Consider the following 16,593-nt stretch of genomic DNA (forward strand, 5'->3'; position numbering starts at 1 on the left):
AGAAATAGAGGTCTGACTGAAATTTGAATTGTGCTTGATAATACGTGGCTTGCCCTTTTAGGATATTAAATATTAGAGAGGTAACTCATCACTTCAGATTAATGAAGTCATCAAAATCATTTAGAAATAATTGCAGGCCTAATTTTAATTAGAAGTTTGATTGCTACTATTGAAATGAAATAAGAGAAATGCACACTCCTCACCCTCTGAATGTTTTTCCCATTGAAACAACAATTACTGTGTCAATCTTTAGCTCATTAGTGGGCCTTTTCTGAGATTCACATTAGATGGTTTCCAAAGAATAGAGTATTTTAGGCAGGGAATATAGTGTGGCAGGACTGTAATAAAAAAAAAACTCCTAGAATCAAAAGAAAAGATAGAAATGTCATTTTCTGAATGTAAGCTAATATAATGCAAGAAAAATTGATGGCTTTCAAAGAAGTAAGATAAAAAAGTATTCTAACAGGTTGGGATATTTTCATCAGTTTGGCAAGGAGAAAAAGAAGTGCCCCTAAAATGGAAAGCAACCATCTAAAAAGAAACAAATATAAAAACCTTAAAATGACTGTCTTAAAGAAATGTTGTAGGTAGATATAAGTTGTTGATTAGCATGTTGAAATGGGAGAGTTCCCTGACCCCCTCATGGGACTTGTGACAGGGGTGTGACTCATTTGTTCAACATCACTCACTCAAGCCCCTTATGGGGGGGAGCATGCAGACGGGCAAGTACAGGAGCTGAGGCAAGTGTTTTTGGGCTCCAGTCCCATGGTAGCATCTAGGGGTGTGTCACAATTAATGCCCTTTTAGCAGTTGCCATCCACGGATGGCTAAGTGTTAAACCAGCTCAGTGGAGAGTCGGGGTAACAGCCTTTTACACCCTGACTACTTGGTACCCAGGTCCTTGTCTGGTGTCCAGGAAGAATCAGGTCACTCGGACTTGAAGGATGGTGACTGAGGGGCTTTTATTGAGTGGTGGAGGTGGCTTTCAGTGAGATGGATGGGGAGCTGGAAAGGGGATGGAGTGGGAAGATGACCTTCCACTGGGGTTTGGCTGTCTATGGTCAATTCCCCTCCAACCGTCCCTAGCCAAACTTCTCTCAACATTCAGGTGCTCCTTCTCATCTCTCCTTCTCTCCTGCACTGCTCTACCACTCTGCCACTCTTCTGCTCCTCTGTTACTCTGCTTGTGGAGCTTGGGATCTATATGAGCAGAGGATAGGGGCATGAGAGGCCAGAGTGCCTTGGAAAAGGCAACATTTGGACAGGAAAACTAGGAATGCCTGTTTCCATTTAGGGCTGTGTGTTTCCAGGCTTGAGGGTGGGGCCTTTGCAGGGTACAGTCCTTTTCTACCCAGTATTTTCCTGCCTTCTGTCCTTATCAACGTGATTTCAGAAATGATACACCAGAGACCAGGAAGCATCATTTATCAAATCTTATCCTCACATGGAAAGAGAGAAGAGACAGAGAAGGAGAGGCAGGTGGGAAGCACAGAAACAGAAAAAGGGACAGAGACTATGTGGAAAATAAGCATTTTGCTCAACAAAGTGGTGTACTCTGGAATAATGACAGTTCTCTGGGTTTCACATGGCCTATTTTATTCATTTCTAACTAATTTATTTTGCTCTGATTTCATATTTTCCAAAAACTGTTGTATTTCTATTTATTTGTTTATTTATTTAGAGACAGGCTATTGCTCTGTCATGCAGGCTGGAGTGTAGTGGTGTAGTCATGACTTACTGCAATCTCAACCTTCTGGTCTCAAGTGATCCACCCACCTTCAGCCTCCTGAGTAGCTAAGACTACAGGCCCGCACCACCAGGCTTTGCTAATTTTTAATTTTTTTGGTAGAGATAAGGTCTTGCTATGTTGCCCAGAACATTCATATTTTGAATCTGGCTTTTCAAGTATTGCAGGATATGGTAAGAATGAAAAAGTTCAAGTGGCATAATTGATTGTTTAACAAATATCAAAATACTGTTCTAAGTATTTTGTTTGCACTACCGTGTCTAAGGGTACTTAGATAATAACAATTCTGGTCACTAATTTTTTTGCGTTAATAAAGAATAAATGTGTTTTCTGAGTATGTCTTTGAGTTTATTTTCCATAAATTAATAACTAAACTAGTAAAATCAAAGATTAGGATAAGACATTAGTTTTCAAGATAATGTTATCATAACCCATTCTATATTAAAAAGAAAACCAAGAAACAAACTCAGTGGTCTTTCTCTTTGTTACTTCTTATTGCAACAAAGTGCATTTTATATAAAATGTCATCATTGGGCAATTTCTCAAATGCTAGCTGGAATTTTTTGCACGTATCCAAGAGCTTTTTGCAAAGAAAACAAATGGTTAACCAAGTTAATTTATATAAACAAAGAAAGGGGTATATATGGCAGACACTACTAGTGCTGGCTGCCTACCAAATTATTCATTCTCTTCTGTGTTACTAAGAGACTTATCCATCTGGAGCATCAGTGTTCCCAGGCTACAAAACAAACAAACAACAAACAAAATCCCAGCCTTCCTTGCAATTAGAGGTGTCCATGTTACACAGTTTTGGCCCCCCCAAAAAGAAAAGAAACGAAACATGCTAGACATTTCTGGAAATGTTATTTTGGAAAATTTTATTTATTCACTCCATTATTCACTCGGTTTTAAGTAAAGTGTACACACTGTGGCTCTTTATTACAATCAGCACCTGCACAAATTTATAATTCACCCTCTCCGTAACTCTTCTCAGTGGAATTAGAATGATGAGGTCAAGGCCAGTGCATTGCACAACTTCGGTGGGTACTGTAATCTGTTCAAATAGTGTATTCTGAGGGCACCAACACTGTCTCTGGAAGAGGTTACAGCCTGATTCCACGGAACCAAACTGTTGTCTTACTTTATGTATAAATGTCTGCAAAATGTCATGGTTCTTTTGGAGAATTAATCAAATTGAGGTATATATTAAGGGAGAAGATATGTTGGATTTTCATAGGAGCAGCCTTGTCATTATTCTGAAATTTCTCATCAAACACTAGCACTTGAATATTTTTCTTGTGATGACAGTCCCTTACTTCAGGTGGTTTGGCTGGTTCTCCATCTCCAAGAGTGCTTTGTCCTTTATAAATGGCAACAATGACAACGGTTTGAAAAAGCCAAGTTGGAGGGAACAATTAAGAAGATAAATCTGATGATTCTGCAACTATTCTGGGCCATCAATGGAGATGGAAACACGAACAATTTATCTCACAAAACAAGCTTAGACCAAATGCACACTGTGTCAATAGTCTTCCTCATTATAATTGATGGTAACTCTGTCCTAGTTGCTTAGGTCAGAAACAGAGTAATTCTTGACTTTTCTCTTTCTTTCACACTTCGCATCCAGTCCAACCACAAATGATGTCATCACCAACCACCATTTAAATTTCCATGTAAGTTCTTCAGTTCTGGTTTTGCTTTACTGATTTCAGATACAGCTGGAACCAGGGTTTGCAGGACCCCAGAAGTTAGATAGTTCATATTTCTCCTTCCTGCATTTACTCTGTCTCATGTCCTCAAAGCCAAAGGGTTTTAAACGGCAACTGGTTTGCATACTGACTTTCACTTTTTTTTCCTCCTTTGATTTTTGTTCTCACTAGCTCCAATGAAACGTAAAATACCCTGGAATCTTTAATGCTGAATTCTAAATTGACAGGTGTTCTAAACTTGGAATCTAGTCTGTGTGGCACTTGAAATCTCAGCAGACGTCTCCTTTTATCCCCTTTGTAGTGAAGATTACTATGATGACCAGATATAGAAAATGCTGTCATTATTGAGCTGATTTCTTCATGAAAGTATCTCTCTCTGAGCAAGATTGGACTAAGACATTACCTTACTTCCATGGTAAGGTGGGTGACAATGAGGCAGTAAACATTTTTTATGGTGAAAAAAAGTGTGTGTGTTCTTTTATAGCGTCCTAGGACACCCGAAGGGCTAAATCCTAAAAAGGAGGTCCAAGTACTGATAACATCAGTCTAGGGGTTCAAAGAGGTACACATTGCCTGAGGCATCCAGATCAGCACTTGTCTGGCTGGAAAATTTACAGAAACAATTAAAATTCCCTGTACAATAATAGTCCCAAAACTTAGGACAGTAAAGATGAAATGAAATTTAGGGAACCTTTTATTCAAATACCTCCTTTAGTAGAACTACAGGCATGATGTTCCTTGACCAGATTTACACAGCAATTTAGAGGATGATTTGGACTGAAAACTTGAAAAAAGAAAAATCGTTCAGAGCAATCTGAGCTGTGTGAAGTACGTAAAATGTATCAGGCCCAGAGAGACAGGAGTGTGGGACTTCAGTCATGTCACCTCCTCCCCCATGCCTGAGGGCAATTGTTTAAAGTAATTTTGCTCCTGACTAGCTGTCTCACCCATTATCTTCATATTTCTGGAATTTCAGTTTGTTTTTTCTTTTTCTTTTCTTTTCTTTCTTTGCCTGTTCTTTTTTCTTTTTTCTTTTTCTTTTTTTTTTTTTTGAGACAAAGTCTTGCTCTATTGCCCAGGCTGGAGTGCAGTGACGTGATCATAACTCACTGCAGCCTCAAGCTCCCAGACTTAAGCAATCTTCCCACCTCAGCCTCCCGAGTAGCTGGGACTACAGGTGTGTACCATCTCACCAGGCTAATTTATTTTATTTTATTTTTTTATTTTCAATAGAGATGAGGTCTTGCTGTGTTGCCCAGGCTGATCTCAAACTTCTGGACTCAAGTGATCCTCCTGCTTTGGCCTCCCAAAATGCTGGAATTATAGGCATGAGCAACTGTGCCTGGCCACGGAATTTGTGACACAAAGAATAATGTATAGCTCATCAATAGATTATGCTATTTTAATGTAAATTATTGGTAAACAGTTCTGGAACCGCCTCTTCTTTTTCATTAGAAATCCTTTCGATATATCAGAAAGCTGAACTTTGAAAAACAAAAAGAAAAGAAAATCCATTGATAACTTCTGTTAATTAGAGTATATATTTAGGACAACTTGACTTTATCCTCCCAGATTGCTGTCCAAAGCAGGGTCCAAATGAACTCTACTTATATTAATTTTTCCTCAGTTTTTTCTTTTTAATTTATTGAGAGAATACAGATGAAGTACTTAGTTCATTGTCTGTTATTGCTAAGGCATGGATCTCAGGAGGGAGCTGTCGTGAGTTCAGAAAGTTTCCCTCTAGAGCCTCGAGAACATGAAAATAGATCTTCAAAGCAGGCAGGCTGGGGTCACAATGTGGACAAGAAATTTCAGGGTTTGAAAAACTGTAATTAATCCCTAGAACCTAATGGGAACCCGAAGTGATTTAAGTAACCTACTCTTAACCCAAAAGGAAATAATAATAATAATCAATTGGCCAATGATTGCTATTTTCCAATAAAGTTTTTAAAAATGAAAAAAGAGATACATATTCATTTTCATTTTTATTTTTAGAACTAAAGAATTTGTAGCTTAATTGAAAGAAAAACATAATTTCATTGTTTAATGGCCTTGAAAAAAATTGCAATTTAACATTATGCTGTAATTGGGCTTTTTATACTGCATTTTTATAATCATAAGATATTTCTTTAGACTATCACATATAATAATTCTCTATTTTACACTGAAGAATTATTTACCTAAAGTAGTGTTAAATTAGACAAATGTTCTGTTTAAAAAGGTTTTTAGCATATGTTTCAGTTTAAGAAAATCACCCACAAATGAATATGTGAACTTTTTGCAGGGAATTACACTGCAATAATCATCGCTATTTAAACACTACTTAAAACTGGAAAAAGACTAAAGTCATCATCATGTCTAGCCTCACTAACTTCAGTAAATTAAAGATTACTGGCACCAATTTATAGTAACTAATGGGGTAATTGTTTACTACTTTTTACATAGTATTTAAGCCTGTTATATACTGTTAGTACATTCTATGAAGATCGAAGGTAGAAACTTCCCTTTTGTCTCAGCATCAGGGATAGTTATATTTCTCCTAAGCAACTGGTTTGTTTGGAGAATAATAGTATCATTTTCTCTTCTTTCTTATTTGGAACTTTCATAAGAAGTTCCATATACAGCTTTCATTTATATACCCAATCATTTCATTTATATACCCAGTCATCTATTGAGTTTTATTATATATTAGACGTCCTCTTAGGCACCATAGACACTCAAATAAAGCAAGATTCCTGCCCTTAAGCACTCAAAATCTAATGGGGAGGACAAACCAGTAACTAACATAAAATCCCTTTGCTATGTAAGTGTGAGAATGCCAGAGAAGGTTGCTATGGGAACCCTTGGAAGAGGAATCTGAGTCATAGGCATCAGGGAAGGCTTTTCGTAGGAGTAGATGTCTATACCAAACCCTGAAGAATGAATAGAAATGAGCTGTTAGAGAAGTTGGTGGAAAGTAGGGAGATAAAGAGAACAAGAATATTTACCAGGAAAACAAAATAGAGAGCACCAAACCCCAGAGGAAAGAGACAGCATGGAGTGTGGCTGGAGCAGAAAATGTGTGTGGGAGGTATTAATATGGCAGTGGGATAGTTGGGTTCCTAATGGAACTCATGCATCAGAAAAAGAGACTGGACTATCCTAAGGCAAGGGAGAGCCATTGCAACTTTTAATTTTTATTTATATATTTATTTATTTATTTATTTATTTATTTATTGAATTTTAGGAAGATCATTCTGGTGTGAAAATTGGTTTGGTTGGGGATCAAGCCTGGAGCACTGAAAACAAATTAGGAGACTAAATCAGTTCTCAAAATCGAAGTTGAATGTCCTAACAATAGGAAGAGATTGATTGGAGACAGATTAAGGAGATGGAACCCATAAAAGACATAGTAAGTAACTGGATTAAGGTTGTTAGTGTAAATGTAATATTCTATTATCCTGTGAGATTTGTAAGGAAGCCTGGTCTTCTGTTTGCATTTCTGTGTGTACAACTTGCCTTTTATTACAAAAGATTTGAACTGAAGCTAGCCTCATTACTCTGAGTATCTGAGTATCTGTATAAAGTCATTTAGGTATTTTCAGAAGACCCTCTGACCCAAATAAAATATTGTCCACTTATATCTGAAATTCTACAATTAGAGCTCCATTCTTTTTTTTTTTAGAGCTCCATTCTTTTTGTTTAAGCTACACACTCTGCTTATTCAACAAAGCTTATATGTCACTTATAATTCAAAGTGAATGCGTTTATTGTCTCTTTTCCTGAGAAAATTAGAAAGAGCATTATAAGAGGACTTGCAGTAAAAGAGCAGTGGGAGTAGGGGTTGGGAAGGAAGTATACGACCCGCAAGGAAAGGCTAAGGACACAGAAAGAAGCAAGTGGAAGGTGGGCTTTCTTAACCAGTCTCCCCTCTCCCACTCTTGCCTTGCTTCATCCTGCCAACAACGGAAACTGCAGGCATCATGTTAAAACATAAATTAGATAATATAACTTCTCTGCTCAAAAGACTTGAATGGCTTTGCTGTTCATTCTGACTAAAGCCAAAGTAGCCTCCAAGATCCTATAGATTATTATACCCTACCCCATGCTGTTACTTCTCTGAATCTTCTGTCATCCTTCTTTCATCCACATGCTGGCTATCTTGTTAGTTCATAAACCCACTGAGCATTCCTGTGTCAGAACATTTGCTTCATCTCTCCTCTGTTTAAATGATCTATCCCTAGAAAGACAATTGCTTGTTTCTTCATTTGCTTAGTCTTTACCCATATTTAATATTCTTTATTGAGGCCTCCCCTCATCATTTTATTTAAAATATGCCCCTTTCTCCACACTCCCTACTTCATTCTTTCTGTAATTTACCACCATCTAACATACTATCCATGCTACTCAAGTACGTTTTTTTTTTTAATTGTCTGACTCTCCTGCTGGAATGAAATCACTTTGTTGCATCCCTAGATGTATACCACTACCAGACACACAATAAATGTTAATAAATATTTATCAAATTTCACCTTACCAAAGTCTAGCTCTGTGGGTCAGGAAGTATTTGCAGATGGAGAAATAAATAGAGTATCACCAAGTAAGCCAGTAATAGAGTTGGAACAAGGGTGCAGTTCATTCTTGCTATGTGACTTTTACCAGAATACTACATGAGTTATATAGTCATTGTCATTCTTTCCCCATCTTCCTACTTTATATAAAATTCTGGTTGGAATGGGTCATCTGGAGAATTCAAGTCAGGATTCTCTTTAGCTCAACATACAGGCAGATTTCCAGAAAAATTCCTCTATATACTATTTCTTTTTTCTCTAATGTCCTTTTCTCAAACTTCCTGTGCTGGCCACACCAAGCATGCTCTGTTGACTTAGCTTTGCCATTCTCCAGGTGCTGAGAAGAGTCTTGCCAAGGGACTCACCTGGGGTGAAACCTTTTCGTGCTTTTCTGCCCCTAATACCAGAAGTGATCGCTCTCACTGACCCAGACTTTGAGTTAGGATTCAAAAATTATTTCCCCCATTTCTGCGAAAAATGCCACTGGATTTTTGATATGGATTTCACTGAATCTGTTCTATAGATTTCTTTGGGTGTTAAAGGTATTTTAACAATATTATTTCTTCCAATCCATGAACAAAAGATATCTTTCCATTAATTGGTGTCTTCTTCAATTATTTTCATTAATGTTTTCTAGTTTTTCATGAACATATCTTTTGTGTCTTTGGTTAAATTTATTCCTAAGTATGTTTTTCTTTTTGATATTGTTGTAAGTGAGGTTTGTTTTAATTTCCTTTTTTGAATAGTTTGGTGGTAGTGTAAAAAATGCTATTGATTTCTGCATGTTGATTTTGTTTCTTGCAACTTTACTCAATTTATTTATTAGTTCTAATAGTTTTTAATGGTGTCTTTAGAGTTTTCTATATATAAGGTCTTATCTATAAACAGATAATTTTACTTTTTTCTTTCTTTTTTAGATGCCTTTTATTTATTTTTCTTGTCTAATTGCTCTGGCTAGGACTTCCAGTACAATGTCAAATAGAAGTGGTAGGAGAGGGCATCCTTACCTTGTTACTAATTAAAAGAAAAGCTTTCAGTATTTACCCACTGATTATGTTAGCTGCAGTTTTCCATAAATGGCCCTTATTGTGTTGGGATATGTTCTTTATACACCCTTTTTGTTGAGAGTTTTTATCATGAGTAAATATTGAGCTTTGCTAATACTTTTTCTGTGTCTTTTGAGATGGTCATGTGGTTATTTTTCATTTTGTTAATGTGGTGTGTCATATTGATTAATTTCCATGTGTTAAAACAAACTTGAATCCCAGGGATAAATCACAATTGGTCATGGTGTATAATTTTTTTCATGTGCTGTTGAATTTAATTTGCTAGTAGTATTTTGTCGAGAAATTGTGCATCTATGTTCATTAGATATATGGTTCTCTTGTGGTGTCTTTGGCTTTGTTACCAGAGTGATGTTGGCCTCATAAAATGAGTTGGGAAGTGTTTTGTCTTTCACTGTTTTATAGAAGAGTTTAAGAAGAATTATTATTAGTTCTTTAAATGTTTTACAAGATTCAGCTGTTAAAAGTATCAAGTTCTGGGTTTTTCTTTGTTGAGAGGTTTTGTTTGCAGCTTAAAGCTTAATAACAAATAAGTTATTAGTCTGTTCAGGGCTCCTATTTCTTCTTGAGCAGTCTTGATAGAGTGTATGTTTCTAGGAATTTATCCATTTCTTCATGATTATATAATTTATGGCATATAATTATTTATAATAGTCTTATGATCCTTTTTATATCTAAGGCATCTGTTGAAATATCTTCCTTTTAATTTTTGATTTTACTAAATCTTTTTTTCTTAGTTATTCTAGCTAAGGATTCAAGTAACTTGCAAGTAGTTACTATCATTCTTATTTTGTAAATAAGGAAACTGAGTCTCAGTAAAGTTCAATATCTGGCCATGCTATGTGACTTTCAGTTAGCAAAATTGAATCCACAGTGAGTAGCTCAGTAGAAAATATTTAATATGGAGAACTATTCTCAAAGCAGTTGGCAGAGCTGAAAAAGCAAGTAAGAGGTAGTGAAGCAACTCAGAACTCAGGAATAGCAAAAAGCCATCATCAGCCCTGGGACTGAAGGGCCAAGGAGTAGGTGGTATTACCAGACTCCAAGTGCTAGAGTGGCCTGGTGTAAGCTACAATCACTACAGTGCAAGAACTATAAACTACAAAGAAGATGGACTCCACTGCCCAAGGACTCCCTGTAACAGAAAGAGTGGGAGAGAAAGAAACCAGTTTTCTTCTTGTTTCACCTTTCAGTTCTCTTCCAGTGCCCTCCATTGGCTGGTCCTAGCTAGAATACAATTGGCAAAAGAGCTTGTGAAATGCAGTTTGATGAAGTCAGTGCCCTGCAATACAGAATAGAGCAGAGAAAGTACAAGGAAAAGATCGAAGAGCAACTAGGCTATTGACCAGAATATCAAACAGGGACTCACAGCCATAAGTGGCAAACCTGTGATTGAAACTCAGGTCTTTATACTTAGAAGACACATGTACACCTTGACTTTTAAAAAATGCTCTAGTGTCCTTCAAGTGAACGTAACTCTTTTTTTTGTATGTAGTATATCTTAATTTTTTCCTTGTTTCTACTTTTTAAAAAAACTAGCTCATAGGATGAAGAGACTGTGTTAAAAAGGGGACAAAAAAATGATGGGATACCTTGCTGGCACCTTTCCAGATACTTCCAGGTAAACATTAAACAATGGTATGGATATCAGAAAATGACACTATTATAGTAACAAGCAGCCAAGCATAATATTGGTGAAGACAGGCTTTATTGTTGGACAAACTGGCTTTGGAATAATGTGACCGATCACACTTGCTTGTCATGTAATCTTCGGATACAATTATGTAAATTATTTGATCTTCAGTTTCCTCATCCATAAAATGGGAATAATAACATGAACTGTTCATAGTTGCATTCACTGTGGAATTTATGAGGGATAAATTAAAGTATATATCATAAATATATACATAGTTTTAATTTATTCATGTATATATACATATACGTATACATATGTGTATATATATATATAGTCACCTCATTATAATAGTGACTATTATATAATAGTCACCTCATTAAGTTCCTGATGTTTACTAGTGGTCAATCAGTGGCAGATACTGTTGGTGTCATGTCATGCAGTGTGAAAAGACAGCTAGAATTTGAATAGAATAGCATGCAGTTCAGAACATCCCACACTTCCTTCAAGGTAAAATTCACAGGATCCAAAAGTCAGTATTTTTGTGCTAGATCATCTCCCTCAAGTGTCATGCTACAAATTCCTGAATTTTGACAAATTTGAAAAAAAAACTTATTTTAGACACTGAAGTTTCAAATATTCACTTTGATTCACTCTAGTGATAGTACTTTGGAAGAATTTCATCATTCGTAATGAATCCTCAGTAGAAAATGAATTTAAAGTGATTATATTCTAATGGAATAACATGGCAGTTTATATAACCATATTGAAGAGGTTATCAAGAGCTTGGATCAATTTAGATTTATTTTGCTATCTTTTTATTTGGAAATGGAATGCAATATTATCTAAAAATTCTCACCTAGGGAATGTAAATTGGTTCAACCATTGTGGAAGACAGTGTGGTGATTCCCCAGAGGCTTAGAACCAGAAATACCATTTGACCCAGCAATCCCATTACTGGGTATATACCCAAAGGAATATAAATTACTCTATTATAAAGATACATGCACGCATATGTTCATTAAAGCACTATTCACAATAGCAAAGACATGGTATCAACCCAAATGCCCATAAATGATAGACTGGGTAAAGAAAATGTGGGGCATATACACCAGGAAATACTATGCAGCCATAAAAAGTAATAAGATAATGTGCTTTGCAGGGTCATGGATGGAGCCGGAAGCCATTATCCTCAGCAAACTAACACAGAAACAGGAAACCAAACACTGCATGCACTCACTTATAAGTAGGAGCTGAACAATCAGAACACATGGACACAGGGAAGGGAACAACACACACTGTCAGGGAGTTGGTAGGGAGGGAGAGCATCAGGATAAATGGCTAATGCACGTGGGGTTTAATACCTAGGTGATAGGTTGATAGGTGCAGCAAACCACCATAGCACCCATTTACCTACGCAACAGAACTGCACGTGCTGTACACGTATCCAAGAACTTAAAATAGGATTTAATTTAATTTAATAGAATTTAATTTAATTTAACAGAATTTAATAGAATTAAATTTAATTTTAAAAAATACGTATATATGTATGTGTACATATCTACATATACACATATATGTGTACATATCTACATATACACATATATGTGTACATATCTACATATACACATATATGTGTACATATCTACATATACACATATATGTGTACATATCTACATATACACATATATGTGTACATATCTACATATACACATATATGTGTACATATCTACATATACACATATATGTGTACATATCTACATATACACATATATGTGTACATATCTACATATACACATATATGTGTATATATCTACATATACACATATATGTGTATATATCTACATATACACATATATGTGTATATATCATATGTGTGTGTATATGTATATGAATATGTATTTTAAAAAATAAGGTTTTTTTTCAAATTTGTCAAAATTCAAGAATTTGTAGCCTGCCACTTGAGGGAGTTGATCTAGCACAAAAATACTGACTTTTGGATTCTGTGAATTTTACCTTGAAGGAAGTGTGGGATGTTCTGAACCGCATGCTATTCTATTCAAATTCTAGCTGTCTTTTCACACTGCATGACATGACACCAACAATATGTGTGTGTGGTATATATATATATGGGTATATATATATGGGTATATATATATATATATATAATTAAAAAGAGCCATTCCGGAGCCACGGCCTAAGATTTTCCAGACTGGATCAATAAAACAAGCCTCAACAAGTTCTTAAAATCTTAAATAAAATATTCTCGCCTAAATATGTTTCCACTGCTTTCTCGTGGCAAGGAATTTCCTAAGATAGATAGTAGATATGTGACCCTTTGTAAGAATAAATTGACAGATACAGTTTCTCTTAGCTTAATGCTGATATAAATTTAATTTGAATGTGGATAAGAAGTAGCTGTTGGAATTCCCAGGAATCGCTGAATTCACGTCTGATTCCAGGAGTACAGAAGCATCATTATTAATTTCCTATTGTTTGAGACATGTATAGTCTCTTCATCACCATAAATTATTTTGCCTTTAGGTATGCTGTTGGACATAATAAATAATTTCCTTTTTGCCATTCTGCCTTGCATCTGTTAACAAGTTGGGCTGAATCCACACACCATTTTTGTCATATTTATGTGCTGACCAAACTGTAACTTCCCCTTTGTTCACCCCTGAGCCTATCTCTCACTACCTATCTCTCTACTACCAAATACGTATCTCTCACTCTGAGGGCAAAGATATACCAGTTCAAAGAAGAGACACCAGAGAAGAAAAAGCAAAAGTGAAAGGGCATTTCCCAATATCCAGAGTAAAGCTAGTCCAGGCTTCACATCCATGGCTTTCAAAGGTTGCAACCTCAAATTAGTAGGAACAGCTTCTGCACCTGCGTTCCTTCACCAAAGGGAGAACTTCAAAATCACCTGAAAGGTCAGAATGTTCCTACTTTTGGTTTTTCCTGTTATTAAATAAAGTAGCTGAAAGCTGGGTCTGTGGTTAACCAGGACCACTGTTGTCCCCTCAAGAAAGGACATAAACAAATAGCCAGAAAGCCAGCTGGGCACAGTGGCTCACACCTGTAATCCCAGCACTTTGGGAGGCCAAGGCAGAAGGATTACATAAGCCCAGGAGTTTGAGACCTGCGTGGGCAACATAGAAAGACTCTGTCTCTACAAAAAATTTAAAAAAATCTGGGCATGGTGGCATGCCTATAGTCCCAGCTACCAGGCAGACTGAGGTGGGAGGATCACTTGAGCCCAGGAGTTGGAGGCTGCAGTGAGTTATGATCATGCCACTGCCCTCCAACTTTGGCAACAGAACGAGTCCCTGTCTCTAAGAAAAAATAAATAAATAAAAGAGTCAGAAAATAGTTAACACCTTCATAAGGCAGCTTCTCCCCTTCTCCCAGTTTTTGCTGTAACTCACAGTTATTGCTATAACTGGAGTACTCATTTTATTTCCCTCCAGGTTCCGTGTACTAATATAACCCTATTAACCAGACAGAAGTAGGATACTGCACTAGACTCCTATATATCTTTCATTCATTCAGAAAATATTTATTGAGCAACTGTTGTATGCTAAGTACAGTCTTAGTTTCAGTTACCAAAACAGACAGAAATCACTCCTCCTGTTGAGCTTACATTCTGGTGGGAGAAAGAGATGATAAATAAGATAAATAATATATAATATGTTAGATGATAACTGTGGTGGAGGAATCAAACAAGAAGGTATATAAAGAATATTAAAGTTAGGGAGTATATCCAACATCTTATTAAATGCCAGTGTCACCCTAAGGTTTATGAAAGCTCTTGAGATTTAACTGAGAGTCATTCTCATGATATAAACAATTAATATATCAAGCCTTACAAAAATGACTCCACTCATTTGAATAGTAGAAGTTTGACAATTAATTCATAAGAATTTTCAGGACCATGTACTGGCTTATTTAATGATGTAATTCTATCTTTAGTGATAGATGACAGGGTCTTGGATTAAGACTAAAAAGTGTTCTTTTTTTAAATTTTTTTTATTTTTGACTGAATTAGAATTTTTTTATTATACTTTAAGTTCTAGGGTACATGTGCACAACATGAAGGTTTGTTACATATGTACACACGTGCCATGTTGGTGTGCTGCACCCATTAACTCATCATTTACATTAGGTATATCTCCTAATGCTATCCCTCCCCTCTCTGCCCACCCCACAACAGGCCCCGGTGTGTAATGTTCCCACCCTGTGTCCAAGTGTTCTCATTGTTCATTTCCCACCTGTGAGTGAGAACATGCCGTGTTTGGTTTTCTGTCCTTGCGACAGTTTGTTCAGAATGATGGTTTCCAGCTTCATCCATGTCCCTACAAAGGACATGAACTCATTCTTTTTTATGGCTGCATAGTATTCCATGATCTATATGTTCCACACTTTCTTAATCCAGTCTATCATTGATGGACATTTGGGTTGGTTCCAAGTCTTTGCTATTGTGACTAGTGCCACAATAAACATACGTGTGCATGTGTCTTTATAACAGCATGATTTATAGTCCTTTGGGTATACACCCAGTAATGGGATGGCTGGGTCAAATGGTATTTCTAGTTCTAGATACTTGAGGACTTGCCACACTGTCTTCCACAATGGTTGAACTAGTTTACAGTCCCACCAACAGTGTAAAAGTGTTCCTATTTCTCCACATCCTCTCCAGCACCTGTTGTTTCCTGACTTTTTAATGATCGCCATTCTAACTGGTGTGAGATGGTATCTCATTGTGGTTTTGATTTGCATTTCTCTGATGGCCAGTGATGATGAGCATTTTTTCACATGTCTGTTGGCTGCATAAATGTCTTCTTTTGAGAAGTGTCTGTTCATATCCTTCACCCACTTTTTGATGGGGTTGTTTTTTTTTTTTTTTTTTTTTTTGTAAATTTGTTTAAGTTCTTTGTAGATTCTGTATACTAGCCCTTTGTCAGATGGGTAGATTGCAAAAATTTTCTCCCATTCTGTAGGTTGCCTGTTCATTCTGATGGTAGTTTCTTTTGCTGTGCAGAAGCTCTTCAGTTTAATTAGATCCCATTTGTCAATTTTGGCTTTTGTTGCCATTGCTTTTGGTGTTTTAGACATGAAGTCCTTGGCCATGCCTATGTCCTGAATGGTAATGCCTAGGTTTTCTTCTAGGGTTTTTATGGTTTTAGGTCTGACATTTAAGTCTTTAATCCATCTTGAATTAATTTTTGTATAAGGTGTAAGGAAGGGATCCAGTTTCAGCTTTCTACATATGGCTAGCCAGTTTTCCCAGCACCATTTATTAAATAGGGAATCCTTTCCCCATTGCTTGTTTTTGTCAGGTTTGTTAAAGATCAGATGGTTGTAGATGTGTGGTGTTATTTCTGAGGGCTCTGTTCTGTTCCATTGATCTATATCTCTGTTTTGGTACCAGTACCATGCTGTTTTGGTTACTACAGCCTTGTAGTATAGTTTAAAGTTGGGTAGGGTGATGCCTCCAGCTTTGTTCTTTTGGTTTAGGATTGTCTTGGTAATGTGGGATCTTTTTTGGTTCCATAAGGAACTTTAAAGCAGCTTTTTCCAATTCTGTGAAGAAAGTCATTAGTATTTTGATGCGGATGGCATTGATTCTTGGGCAGTATGGCCATTTTCACTATATTGATTCGTCCTACCCATGAGCATGGAATATTCTTCTATTTGTTTGTATACTCTTTTATTTCATTAAGCAGTGGTTTGTAATTCGCCTTGAAGAGGTCCTTCACATCCCTTTTAAGTTGGATTCCTAGGTATTTTATTCTCTTTGAAGCAATTGTGAATGGGAGTTCACTCATGATTTGGCTCTCTGTCTGTTATTGGTGTATAGGAATGTTTGTAATTTTTGCACATTGAT

At 36.4% G+C, this 16,593-nt stretch overlaps 1 long non-coding RNA gene across 1 annotated transcript; it reads left to right on the forward strand.

Annotated features, from left to right (window-relative positions):
- Positions 1-6,301: 6,301 nt before the first annotated feature.
- Positions 6,302-10,914, forward strand: LOC129050660 (uncharacterized). Its single transcript, XR_008514350.1, has 3 exons — positions 6,302-6,515; positions 6,683-6,847; positions 10,610-10,914. It is a non-coding gene; the product is annotated as an uncharacterized LOC129050660 (long non-coding RNA).
- The last annotated feature ends 5,679 nt before the right edge of the window (positions 10,915-16,593 follow it).

Source organism: Pongo abelii, chromosome 1 (assembly GCF_028885655.2).
Source record: "Pongo abelii isolate AG06213 chromosome 1, NHGRI_mPonAbe1-v2.0_pri, whole genome shotgun sequence".
NCBI classification, from domain to species: Eukaryota; Metazoa; Chordata; class Mammalia; order Primates; family Hominidae; genus Pongo; species Pongo abelii.